This window comes from Pectinophora gossypiella, chromosome 2, assembly GCF_024362695.1.
Source record: "Pectinophora gossypiella chromosome 2, ilPecGoss1.1, whole genome shotgun sequence".
Lineage (NCBI taxonomy): Eukaryota > Metazoa > Arthropoda > Insecta > Lepidoptera > Gelechiidae > Pectinophora > Pectinophora gossypiella.
Genome location: NC_065405.1, coordinates 2518143 through 2532587, shown reverse-complemented (window position 1 = coordinate 2532587; position 14445 = coordinate 2518143). Strand labels below are relative to the sequence as shown.

General features: G+C 38.0%; 3 non-coding genes across 3 annotated transcripts; all 3 read right to left on the bottom strand.

Moving 5' to 3' along the window:
* Nucleotides 1-11559: 11559 nt before the first annotated feature.
* Trnah-gug (transfer RNA histidin (anticodon GUG)) lies at nt 11560-11631 on the bottom strand. Its single transcript has one exon. It is a non-coding gene; the product is annotated as a tRNA-His (tRNA).
* A 1466-nt stretch (nt 11632-13097) lies between these two features.
* Nucleotides 13098-13169, bottom strand: Trnah-gug (transfer RNA histidin (anticodon GUG)). Its single transcript has one exon. It is a non-coding gene; the product is annotated as a tRNA-His (tRNA).
* Nucleotides 13170-14169: 1000 nt separating this feature from the next.
* Nucleotides 14170-14241, bottom strand: Trnah-gug (transfer RNA histidin (anticodon GUG)). Its single transcript has one exon. It is a non-coding gene; the product is annotated as a tRNA-His (tRNA).
* Between the last annotated feature and the right edge of the window lie 204 nt (nt 14242-14445).

The window sequence follows — 14445 nt, the reverse complement described above, 5'->3', positions numbered from 1 at the left end:
TACGCTTCAACCACAAAGTGGGAGTGTTTCTGGTATTACAAAAAAAAAAAAAAACTCTTACATTGTAAGGACACTGGGTGCTTTATTGCCAAATTGTTCTTTCGTGTATTCATATTGTGTCTGCCTAAGGCTTGGTAATAGCTTAAAGGTCTTTTAACCCTTTCAAGGGCAGAGACCATGGGCCATTGATGGTTCATAATAGATAGTATGACACCTTGGAATCGGAACGTCATTAGACGTTCTGTCCTTGAAAGTGTTAACATAACTTTTGCGCCTTTTCACTGCCGGAATTTTCCCAATGTATATTCCCGGGAACGCCACGTCACCAGTACATGCAAAATTGTGCAACATCATGGATAATACAGCTTAGCAGTAAACATATTTCGAACTCATACACAGAACTGATTCAATATTTGCCAGGTAACACGGGTTAGTGTGACGCTTTCTGAAAGTTTAATTTAATTTGTATTGTAGTCTGAACAGTTGATTGTTTTGTAGTGTTTTGTAACCGCTTCTGCTCATCTCATTTACAGTTTAAGACTTGCTATGGACTTGTTATATAGTTCTGTATCAATTGTAATAGTTCGTCAAATATTCGTTATCGGGGGGTTTCTTACGTACAAATTCTTCTCGTGTAAACACGTACGAACACGCAGAAACAATTTCAATCAAGTACATTACGAGCACACTTATTGGGTGCGAATTGGTCGTAGACAAGTACCTAAGATTTGTAAATACTATGTTTACGTAATGTTATGGGCGATAGGCTGATCCCTTATCACCATAAGGTTCATCATATCCATCTTTGGACTTCGTATCAACAGTGGCTGCAAGTTGTCTTTGATTACTTGTGGCTCTGCCCACCCCATTAGGGATTACGGGCGTGAGTTTATGTATGTATGTATGTATGTTACGTACGATGGAAATTCGTACGAAAACGCGTCTTAAGGTGGGTACCTACTGACTTACGATACGATCCAGACGACCCGTCCACTCTAGCTATAGAGGCGACCAATCAGCTCGCGACAACAAACACTTCAGGACTCTTATACCGACCCCGCCGGCGTGATCGACGATTTCTCTCATTTGACGCTAACCGCTATCGATTAATTCATTCAATATGATCCCCCAGACGACGCCCCGAGCAGAGATTCGCGCCCAACTGAGCCCACTCATCCTGTTGTCTTAAATCTTGTCCCGGGTGAGAGCCCGGAAAAATTCGCCATTCGCATCACCAATACGCCCTCGGTTTTCGAAATTTAAAATCAGAATGTAAGTGTTGTAACAAACCATCAAGTGTCGTGTTCGAAGTTTAAAAAACTGCGAATGCTCGATTAAGGACTTACTCGTATTTAGCGAGTTTAAACGGTACCCTGCCTTTAGAACAATCTAGGTCTAATATTGATCAGTAGATAGGGTCATGTGTAATCAATTCCGTACCGGATAATCTTCGTCCTGATTGGCTCATGATTGGACTTAATTACCTGCGATACGCCACTAAGCTACCTAAGTTAATCCTACAATTATATTCTATTAAATCTGGGCTAATGAGTTCTCGATAATTCCTATTAACCTATATAAATTCTACCCTGAGGTAAGGATTATCTGTTCGTTTTCTGTTGGTCGTTAGTACGTGACGCCTTTTGGGATTCAATAGGTCTTACGAAGTTCTTTCCAATTCTATCTAATATTAAATTCGAGGCCGAAAACTAGCGTCGATTTTACTCTGAAGTATAACATGTATGAATTAAGTATTTCGATCGATTTATAACTCCTGTTGATTGTGGGGAGGCCTGTGCCCAGCAGTGGGACATATAAGGCTGTTTGTGTTATGTTATGATTTAACTACCGCGTTCCGAAGTCAAACTGATATAACCTTAAAACATGGTTCTAAATTAATGTAACAATTTCGGTTAAAAAAAATAAAAAGAATATTAAAATTGCTTTATTTCAGATTACAATGATCCATAATTTACATAATAACACATTCAAATGAATTAAAATAATAAATAAAATAAAATATAAAACAATGATCACAAAATAGATACAGTCATGAGCAATGTAATGTACCCACTTTAGGACTCTGTCGCACTAACATATTTGACATTTAGTGAGATTTACAGTTCAATTTGTCAAAAACGTTAATGTGACATGGTACCAAAGTGTATACATATTAATGCTCGACCGTACATATTTTTTTTTATTATTATTATATTTAAATATAATTATATTAATACCTTCTCACCGGCATCGATACAGGCACATACGTAACGTATTTTTGTATTATGCTATTCGTTGCATACAAACATTTTTTGTTAGAATAAAATTTAGTATTCTATCATTCCTTTAATCTTAAAAGTAAAAAAAAGAGGTGAAACACACGACAACTTCATTCGGAGAGTGAAATGCCGGTGCACTTCAAATTGTGCCCTTAATTGGTAAAACTTCATTTCTACCTCCATTACACATGAAGTATTGAGTTTTTAAACGAAACGTCGTTTGTTCGTTTCGTTTGTGGCTTTTTGGTTATTTCAGTGACCGATGCGTTGCATGGAGCGTGACGACGCGCCTGCGTGAACGCTCTTATGCGCCGCCGTGTGTTTGAATTCATATCATCATCATGCTCTTGACTCTTTACCGGCCAAGTAGTTAATGCCATCTGCGGCAAATCTACAATAAGACACGTCAACATACATACATACATACATAAATTCACGCCCGTAATCCCTAATGGGGTGGGCAGAGCCACAAGTAATCAAAGACAACTTGCAGCCACTGTTAAAAATCCTCAAAGGAATGGGGTCGCTCCGCGAAGCCTGTGAAAACCCCAGGAGGCTTCTGAGCTTCTGGAAGGAGATAGGTTGGCTTACGTAGTCAACAATTACACGCATAATGGGCCATCTTAGAGTCTAAATGCGGTAAACAGAGCCCACTAACATAACATATAACATAACTTGCAGCCACTGTTGCCACGTCAAAAAAAAAAACTTTGCTCTTTAATAAGAGTAAGGACACTAGCTGCTTTTGTTTTAAATTGTTCGTTCTTGTACCCTGATTCCATCTGCCTAAAGGCTAAGTAATAGTAATACCACCTTACAAATAAAAAATAAACCAGGGATCAACGTAGGCTTAAGTGTTTGACAGCCAATCAAAATTGACTCCAATTATCATACAATTCGACTGAACTTTCCTTGGCTGTCAAATACTTAAGCCCACGTTCATCCCTGGTTTATTTTTTATTTGTAAGGTGGATAAGCGCAAATGTTACGTAAAGCTTTTTACGTGACTTTTGCGCTTTCTTACTGCCGGGGACGTCATTGAGGAAGAAGGAAGAAGTTGTGGCTGCGGAACATCAATCAATCAAATCAATCAAATATACTTTATTGCACAGAACTAAAATTTCAACAATCAGACACAACACATGAATACAGTACAATTTGGGCGGCCTTATTGCTCTAGAGCAATTTCTTCCAGGCAACCAACAAAAGGAAACAAACATTTACAACTTGGATGCGGGATGGTGCAATAAAAAATAAATACCTAAAAGTCAAACCAAAGTTAATACTTATAATAAATACTCTATACTATACGTACATTATATTAATAAATACTCAATATAATATTTATAATCCATATATACTAAAAATATACCTAACCATAATCTGAGAAATATATACACATATATATATACATAATAAATAATAGACTATACACACACACATACAAAACAAGTATTGAAATAAATAAAATACATCATACATAATAGTAATATTATAAGAATATCCGCATAAGGATTCAAAATGAACTCGCAACTGGTTTTTGAAGCTCTGAAGAGAGTTAGCGACTCCTGTGATAAAGATCTCTTTGCATGATATTCGACATTTATTTTTTTGTCCTGCAGGTTAGAATGCACAAGACGAACTTTTAATGTTCAATTGCGGAGCTCAGTGTGCCGTTAAGTTTGCGGATGAGTGGAGTGCAAAGTGGAAGTATGAACTATTTGCTCATACTTGTATGGCGCGCGTTTCGTGCTCACTTGGCCCTTCCAACCTCTTATTGTTATTATTTTATTTATTTATTTGTTCATATAAAGTACAGTGCAGTTTAATACAATGTTTCATAGGCTAATAACATTTTATAACAGGTAAGGTATAATCCTCTGCAGCCGAACTAGGTGAAACCTGTATCTCAGCATGCAGCGCCTGTTCCCAACAGATAACAATAACTTAGCCAAATAAATTTTCCTTATTTAGTGCATTATAGCCGTCCTTCAAATAAAAACACTTTGCACTGTTTAGTTATTTACTCAAGAAGTTAAACTATAAAATATAAAGAATAGTGTAAAATAAATCAGTGAAAAAACAAATTAACAATAAAACTATGGCGAGCGGTAGCGAGCGGGCGGGCGGACAGTGCGCTTATTTGGCGCGCGATTAACACCAATAGGTGGCGCGTTTATTTTACTCGCTATAGCATACTTGTTTAGGTATATAACAATAAAGTTTTTAGACATTCGAAAAGGAAGATGAAAGGTGTTCGTGTGTGTGTGTGTGTCTTCCTTCTATTCCGTGAAGGATTGTGTGATCATAAGCATTACTCCTCGCATTTATGTCGTAAGGCCGACGCGCTCCTATAAAATTGTGTTTTTGTTAATCGAAGAGCTTTGAGTAAGCTGAAATTAATTTCTGAACCAAAGTTCGTCGACGTGGAAAGCAATTTTGCAAAGATTAACGGCTTAAGTTGAAATATATCAAGGAATTTCTGTGGATTCATGACGTTTGCATTATTTGACTCAACATACCTACATTAATTCTTGTGAGGTAAGTATAACATTTATGAAACAAATAAAAGAGAAGGTGCAGGTCGTGTCGTATCGGGAGGTGAAGGTTTTGGCGGGAAGAAGAGAGGAATGGCGGTTACTCCACCGACAAGAGCGCAGCTTTTAAATAGAGAGAGAAGTATAATAATTTCAATAAACCCAATACTGTTTCTTTCATCACAATCATCAATATTTTTTCCTCGCCTTATGGTTGTCTGGAAGAAATCGCTTTTAACGATGAGGCTGCCATTTGCCATGTTAAGAATCTTTTGTAATTCTTCTTCTATCGTGTGGGTTGTGAGGTGAATTACCAACCTCATCTTTTGTAATTATTTCTTTTTATTTTGGTGCATAGACTTGACTTTGTATCAACAAATGGATGGACGTTGTCTTTGATTTCTTGTGGCTCTGCCCACCCCACTAGGGATCACGGGCGTGAGTTTATGTATGTATGCCGTTTCTTTCACCAAGTCAATGATTGTGAACAAACGAACATTGCACAAGAAGAAAGAAACGCCAACTGTTTTTTTGGTTTTCATGCGTAATGAAACATCAAGGCAGTGGCGGCTTTAGGGCGGTGCGAGCTATGAAATCGTACTGGGCGCCATTTTACGAAGAGGAGACCACCCTGGCTAGCAGCTCCGGATTTACGGGAGAGTAACTGGATTGGGCACACCTGCACTGTGAATTAGACTTCTTGGCGGCCACATAAAGTTTTTGTTTTAGTACTTAATGGGAAGACTTATTCACAATTTGTTATGTTGATTTGGAAAATAAACTATTTTTATTTTATTTATTTTTTATAAAACTCTTTTTAAAAGATTTAATTAGGTATAACAGCCTCTGTGGTCTAGTGGTTAGAGCGTTAGGCTCACGATCTGGAGGTCCGGGTTCGATTCCCGATGGGGACATTGTCGAAATCACTTTGTGAGACAGTCATTTGTTTGGTAAGGACTTTTCAGGCTTGAATCACCTGATTGTTCGAAAAAGTAAGATGATTCCGTGCTTCGGAGGGCACGTTAAGCCATTGGTTCCGGCTACATACACATACATAAACTCACGCCCGTAATCCCAAATGGGGTGGGCAGAGCCACAAGTAATCAAAGACAACTTGCAGCCACTGTTGATACGAAGTCCTAAGATGGATATGATGGTCCCGGCTATTAGCCGTAAAAACACCTCCACCAACCCGCAGTAGAGCAGCGTGGTGGAGTATGCTCCATACCCCCTCCGGTTGATTGAGGGGAGGCCTGTGCCCAGCAGTGGGACGTATATAGGCTGTTTATGTAGGTATATTTCGGTGGGCGTAAACTAATCGAAAAAAACTGTACTTTGAGGAGCACTGTAAGGTCTCGCATCACCTAAATATTTTGCTAGAGCCGCCACTGCATTAAGGTACCAGATGTTATTAGATTATAGAATATTTTAAAGGACTCGTCATGATATTAAAAATTGAAAACAAAAAGTTTATTTATTTATTTGTACACAATGAAACAGACGCAAGAAACATACAAAGAAAACAGATAGTACAGGCAAGCTTATCTCTAACCAAAGAGATTTCTTCAAAAGAAAAAAAAATGAAAAAAAAAAAGTTTTTGAAAGTTGTTTTCTTTTTCGTGGAGCATGTGCGTCGCTGGTGTTAAATATAAGTAAAAACACATGCTTGAATATTTAGAATGGACTGTATTTAATTAAAATTTACAAAAGTGGAAAATGCAACACCCGTCGCCATGATGTTCAAAGGGTAGAAGAAAGAATAGAATGCGGTGTTGCCATAATATAAAATAAATTTTAGTGTGTACTACACAGGTAGGGACTGTGATATTGTGACCTGTGACCTGTTCTAGGCACATCCTGGCGGACAGATTTAGTTTAGAGTTACTCAGTGCAATAACATATAAAAATAAAAAGAAAAACAAAATAAACCGAAACAGTATAATCTTCTTAGTATAATAATAAATATTAACAGCTGAGGCATACACAAACTATAATGTTTGCGAATAATTTACCTACATATTTGCAATAGCGAGCGTGCGGCGACCGAACGGAGCAGATAACAACTTAAGCCTAAGAAGTTATTATTTCTGAATAATTAAACATAAATAGGAAAGCGAACCCTGTGAAAAAACGGAATAACGCTGAGAAATAGCTGTGAGTTAAAACGTATGTATGTATTATTTTTAAATTAAGATCCTTACAGCACTTACTCTGTTCTTCTTATCGTGTGAGTTGTCAGGTGGAATACCAACCTCATCAACCCTGGTGTCAAGGTTATGATTGAGCCGCCAAAGGCCCCTGACGTGGCTCATTTAACGCTTACTCACTTACATCAGTAAATAGTAACCAGGACCAACGGCTTAACGTGCCTTCCGAAGCACGGATCATCTTACTTTCGGACAATCTGGTGATCAGCCTGTAATGTCCTAATCAACTAGGGATCATGAAGTGATTTTTGTGATATGTCCCCACCGGAATTCGAACCCGGGGCCTCCGGATCGTGAGTCTAACGCTCAACAAGCATCAATTCTGTTTCTGATAACGGATTACAATGTTTCATCATACAGACGTGTTCCAAGTTTCCCCAGTTCCTTTACGATGCTAATCACGCGCACTAACTTATGTTTACAAGGGCAATAAACATACTTAGCTCAAGCTACGTTACGAAGTGTGTTGCCATAAATTTTGTACGGATTTTATGCTTACAAGTTTGTGGTAAAGTTTGTTTTAGTGTTTTTCATGTACTGTTTGGGATGTTAAACAGGATTTATTACACGACTTTTTTTAATATTACGGACTTGTAAAGCTGTTGAAATCTGTGAACAATGAAATGATAATGCAGAATGAGAATGAAGATGATTCAACGCTGAGAATATGATAATCATTTAAGATCTAATTGTAATCGAATGATGCACATTTGGATTGGTTTAGGCCTGTGACCTTAGAATGAGAGTCAAACGTTCGAGCAGCTAAGCTAATACGGCTGCATTATAATAGATAATACAATAGGTATATAAATAGAATAAGACTGCTCAAATAAGAATGAACTTGCATGTTTTACCTAAAGACGAAAAAATATCAAAATCAAATCATTCTTCTTCTTCTTATCGAGTGGGTTGTGAGGTGGAATACCAACCTCATCAACCCTGGTGTCAAGGTTATTACTGAGCCGCCAAAGGCCTGACATGGCTCGTGTAACGACTACGTACTAACATCAGTAAGTAGTAACCGGGACCAACGGCTTAACGAATCAAATCATTTATTGTATGAATTTGGGTACATAATTTGGTCTTAAAATTAATCTTATTGCTGAGTCTCACCAAACTCTATATTTACAGACATATTATACAAACATTATTTACAAAAAGGGAGAGAGAACATTCACAAATACAGGGTGTTAGTGACATCGTAACGAATACTCAGGCGGATGATTCAGAACATGATTCTGCAAATCATCATCGCAAATTTATAGAATTGAAATTAATTTAAAAAAAAAACATGAATTTTGCGACGAAAAATTCCACTTGATATTAACTCAGAATAATCAGCTGAATCATCCCCCTCAGTATTCGTTAGGATGTCACTTACACCCCACACAAGTACATACGGTAGCCATACAAGTAGGTATGGGTGTTAGTGACACCGTAACGAATACTGAGGGGGATGGTTCAGACCATGATTCTGAATTGATATCAAGTGGAATTTTAAGTCTGAATATTCCTGAAATTTTTTGTTTTTTTTAATTATTTTCAATTCCATACTTTTGCGACGGAAAATTCCACTTGATATCATCTCAGAATCATGGCCTCTATCACCCCTCAAAGTTTTCGTTACGATGTCACTAACACCCTGTATACATAGATAACAAAATTATAGCCAATTAAGGCTAAAAAGAATACACATGTCTGTAAAGATAAAGTTTGGTGGAACTCAGGCATAAGATTAATTTTTAGACCAATTCATAGAATAAAGAATTTCATGGAATAAATGATTCGATTTTGATAACATTTTTGTCTTTACGTAAAAAATGCAAGTTAAGTCTATATTTTTGTAAAAAAATTAAAAATTCATACTCAGGATAAGCCGTTTTGAATCGCTAGGTCTTACTTAAACTATATCCAGTGTAAGACAATACTTCATATATACGACCTAATTCGACGACAATTCTAGCAAACACCGACAGCCTTCGGCAGCTGTCTGGCCGTGTCTCGTCTGAAGCACTTATTGAAAAAGTTCTCAGACTTATAAGTGACTTTTTTAAAACCGTTTAAGTTGTCTCTCTTCACCCTCCGAGGGATTTATCTCCTTAGCGTTTATCCCGTTTTTACAGAGTCCGCTTACCTAACCTGATGATTTGACGGGTCTGGTCTTTTACAGAAGCAACTGTCTGGCCTTCAAACCGAAGGGAAAACCAGGCTAATACAGGTTAGGTCACACCTGCTAAACGTGGGTTCTCACAGTGGTTTCCTTCACCGCTGAACACGTGATAATCATTTAAAATCCAGACACATTCATTGGTTTAGGCCCGTGCTGGATTCGACTCACAGTCAGAATCAAGCGTACTTCCAACCGGCCTACCACGGCACGGTTCCCAAACCCAAGGGTTTTCATTCCATAATGTCCAAACCTGGGGGGTTAAAATGGCCACATCGAAGCAATTCATCTAAGAAAGCAATATTGCTATTTGACATTTGTTCGCATTGCGCACTTATTTTTTTTACTACTTACTGATGTAAATAAGTAATCATAAGATAGAAGAACGCGACAGTTCTTGGTAGCGTTAGCACAACACAACACGACAATTCCAGTAGCATTCACCACCACTGGGGGCCAGTAAAACCTTTTTTTCCGATATCCCCCAGTGGGGCAGTTTTTATTATATTTTTTTTGAAGACAATGAGCCTGGGGGTGCCCAGTTGGGCGCGAACCTCGGCTCAGGGCGTCGTCTGAGGAAAAATATTTGAAAGAATTATTCGACCCTAGTGGGTTAAGCGCTGATTGAAGGAAATCGTCGATCACGCCGGCGGGGTCAGTATCGGGGTAAGGGGCAAACAGTGGGGATCACCAGGAACAAAGAAATACACCCTTTCAATCATGTTAAAGCTTCTGAAGCTGCGTAACATAAATCGCCTTTTACGAAATCCTCTTTACCTGTCTTATGTGAAGCCAAAAGATCAGATGCTTTTTATATGTACGGAGCATTATAAACGCGCCTTCCTTGAATATAACCCGTTAGAAAAAGGCATTTGTAGCTGTTCCAAAAACGTGAAAGGATAAGAATAAAATCCTTGAAGAAATCTGCCGATACTCGTAAAAGCTATTTCATTTGCCATATCCCTAGACAGTGTTGATGGCTTAGCGAAAATGCAAAAAGAAAGAGAGAATATAATACAAATAGCTTTGTAGAAAATTGTGAGCTTAACTAAAATAACCCAAGAACGGGGATTAGTGGGCACTTAACTAAAGCTGTTTAATGCTTGACTATAGAACTCAACTGAGTGACTATGGAGTTTGCGAGAAGAACTTTTGTTTTCAGTAAAGAAGATTATAGATATTACTTATTATTGTGTTTTTGTATATATCAGTTTGTAATTACATATTTACTGCGTTCTCAGTGGCCACTGTGTACAGTCATGAGCAATATAATGTATCCACTTTAGGACTCTGTCGCACTAACATATTTGACATTTAGTGAGACTTACAAGTTCAATTTGTCAAAAAAGTTAATGTGGCATGGTACCAAAGTGTATAAGTACATATTAATGCTCGTGCCTGTACCACACACACTATCACTATCAATCATAGTGATGATGCATATTTTAGCTGTATTTAGGTACTATATTATTTGTTAATAAACAAACACAACACAACGCGTTATTATTATTATTATTTGTATGTCTTTTTCATATCTCGGGCCTATGGAGGCCCGGACTTTTGGAAGGCGTGCGTGGGGCCGAAGCCATTATTATTATTATTATTACACAGAACTGTGGAGAAAATGCATGTTTTTTTTTTTCATTATTTTCTGTTCCATACTTTTGCGACGGAGAATTCCACTTGATATCATCTCAAGGCTCAATGGGCTCAGAATCATGGGCTCAATCATCCCTCAAAGTTTTCGTTACGATGTCACTAACACCCTGTTTATCAAACTTTTTATGTTGCATATAATCCGCACCGTATACACGAGCAGCTACTTGTCTTTCTGGGATTGGCTGTTTACTTTATTATTATTATTTGGAGGCTCTATTCTCCTCTTTAGGGATTACGACCGTTGTTGAGATTAAACTTCTCGCTCCTAGGGAAAATAAATTAAAACAATATAAGCGACGCCTAGACACAGTTATTATTATACGTAGAGTTATGCTGAGATATCGAGAAATTTGTTTTCAGAGATATGACATAAAGAGAGAAAGAAAGAAAAAATATTTATTCGGCATACTTAACATTAATTAACACAACACACTTAGATAATTAAATTACTGACACACTCACACACACACACACACGCACATTCACATTATATATGTGATCTAATCTGTAATAGGGCTGAATTTCCCTGAAAATCAAAAATAAAATTTGGAGAATTCTAAATAAATAAAGATCGTGCACATTATGTCACAAACTACAAAATAATTCTCCAATGAAAAACAAAATTAACAAACACAAAGTTTTGCGCAAGCTTGCAACTATACTCTTGAGTAGACGCAAAAAGATACGCTCCGCCGCGACAGTGTTATCACTGCCGTGACCAGGATTCGAACCTGGGTTACTACGGCCACAACGTAGGGTCCTAACCACTAGACGATCACGGCTGCCGGAGCTCTGACTACAGCGACGAAATACGCCGATACCTCAAACTAAGATACGAAAATGAGATCACTTTCACATTCCAATTGCATTTTTTTATCGCTTCCACAATGATTATTCACTTTTTTAACTTGTTTAGTAACGAAGTACATAAAACATAAACTCACGACTGTATCCCAATTGGGGTAGTCGGAGTTACTTTGATCGCAATGTGATCTAAGTACTCACACCTCAATGAGCTTTCTGTTAGACCAACGTGATAGGTGAGCCGTATTGCCGTCTATAATGGTCGAGCCAACTGTTTCAGTGAAAACTGCACTTAATATAAATTAATAACACATTGGTGCAAGTCCTCTAAGGAGCTCTCTTGTGGAGGTCGGTGGCGCAGCGGTAAACGCGCTCGGTCTACGATTGTTGAAGTTAAGCAACTTTCGCAAAGGCCGGTAATAGGATGGGTGACCACAAAAAACAAGTTTTCATTTCGAGATCCTCCGTGCATCGGAAGGCACGTTAAGCCGTTGGTCCCGGCTGTATTAGCAGTCGTTAATAACCATCACTCCGCACTGGGTCCGCGTGATGGTTTAAGGCCCGATCCCTATCCATCCATAGGGAAGGCCCGTGCCCCAGCAGTGGGGACGTTAATGGGCTGATGATGTGTGGTGCAAGTTCTCTACCAGGGTTCCATCCCGCGTTTGAGAAGCAAGCCGTGAACCACAAGACCTCAGTGACTTAACTAGTAACGAAATACTTCGCGTCTTTACCTAAATTTACAAAAGTCTACAAGAGAATAAATAGCGTTCTATTATTCAAGGGAATTGCATCATGTTTATTTATCCGACGAAGCTGGGTGGTCTATTACTATTCCAAAGGCATTAGCCAATTTCCTGCTAACTCCTTTTACGAAGAACTAAATAGTTAAACAGTTTATCTTAGTACTTATATCGAAGTAAATTCTGAGTCAAAAAATCCTTTCTAGGTACCTATTAGGTTTATTGCGTAGCCAGTATCTTTGAGTTTTTATGTATATGTGTGTCGTAGGTTTTACCTAAATAAACTTTTTTATTTTTTTTTATTATTAGTTTATTCTTCAGGTAAGGAGAATACTAATGAGTGACTAAAGCCGAAAAAAAGAAAGGTATAAAGAAAGGTGTAAAGACAAACCTGGTTAGGTTTAGCGATCTTTGAAAACTAGATGTAGATATGTGTAATATATATGTTAAGTACTTATAAAGAAATAAATTATAAATATAATACATTTTATTACAAAAATAACGTAATCTGAAAAGATGAAAAAGAAAAAATGCTATAAAAACATATTACATATAAAAGTGCCAGCGCTCCTCATTTGTCCGGCTAAGTAGCAAATGCACTATGCTGCAACTCTACATATTTTTTTTTATTGAAGAGTGAAAGTTTTAAGCCATATCTGTCATAAAAATAAAAGATGCGCTCCGCCGCGACAGTGTATCACTGCCGTGACCAGGATTCGAACCTGGGTTACTACGGCCACAACGTAGGGTCCTAACCACTAGACGATCACGGCTGTCGGAGCTGTGAGAGACACGACGAAATTTCGCATTACTTTTAGCGAGATAACGCCGAAATCGGAGCACTTTCACAATTAAGTCACAAAATTGCCTACCGCCTCCGTAATCCCACACTTTGAAGGCCTTTACGTCATAACTTAACAAAGAAACGAGGCCTAGATTTTTTAATATCTCGGAAGTTTGCTTAAATTCTGCATTATCAGCACCAGGGCAGTCTTAATTGAGAAATTATACGATAGCATGACGGTTTTCTTTTTCATAAATTACTTGAATTAGCCCTAATGGACAGTTTTGACTTAGACAGATACGTTCATAATATTATACTTACTTCAATATTATAAATGTCACGTGAAAATATGGTTGATCCGAGCGCGTCGTTTTCAAATATTGAGGAAGTTGTAGATATTATTGTTGGACTTAGACATAGCTGGCGAGGAGTAGGAGTATCCAACACACACACAACACACACAACAACACAACCAACAACAACAACACACAACAACAACAACTCACAACACACATAACAACAACTCAACAACACACACACCACACACAACACAATACACAACAACACACACAACAACACAACCAACAACAACAACACACAACAACAACAACTCACAACACACATAACAACAACTCAACAACACACACACCACACACAACACAATACACAACAACACACACAACAACAACACAACACAACACAACACAGGACAAGTTGAGTTGAGTTGTGTATACAACTCTGCCTACCCATTTGGAGATACAGACCTGTTGTGTTATGCTGTGCCGAGGTTTTTCTTTCAGCTTCTTTTCCCCGGCTATACAGGTTGTGAGAAGCTGCAGTAGTTTTAGGCGGATGAGACGTGTTATGAGACTATGTTACCCTGAATAAAGATATTTTTGAATTTGAATTATGCTGTTAAAATAATTCCCCAAAGTAGGTCACATTATTTCTTCAAACAAAAGATGCGCTCCGCCGCGACAGTGTATCACTGCCGTGACCAGGATTCGAACCTGGGTTACTACGGCCACAACGTAGGGTCCTAACCACTAGACGATCACGGCTGTCGGAGCTCTGACAACAGCGGCCAAATTTTCGATCTCATTCAAACAGTTACGCAAATACTTCTGTTTTTATTTTGCAAAACTGTAATTGCCGTCACAGTCGAGCGAACCGACATCGTTTATTTTGTTCAACAAATTCTGTTACGCTAAATTTTCGTCACTTTATACATGGTCCAATGGAATCCATCAATTTAATTTGGTAGA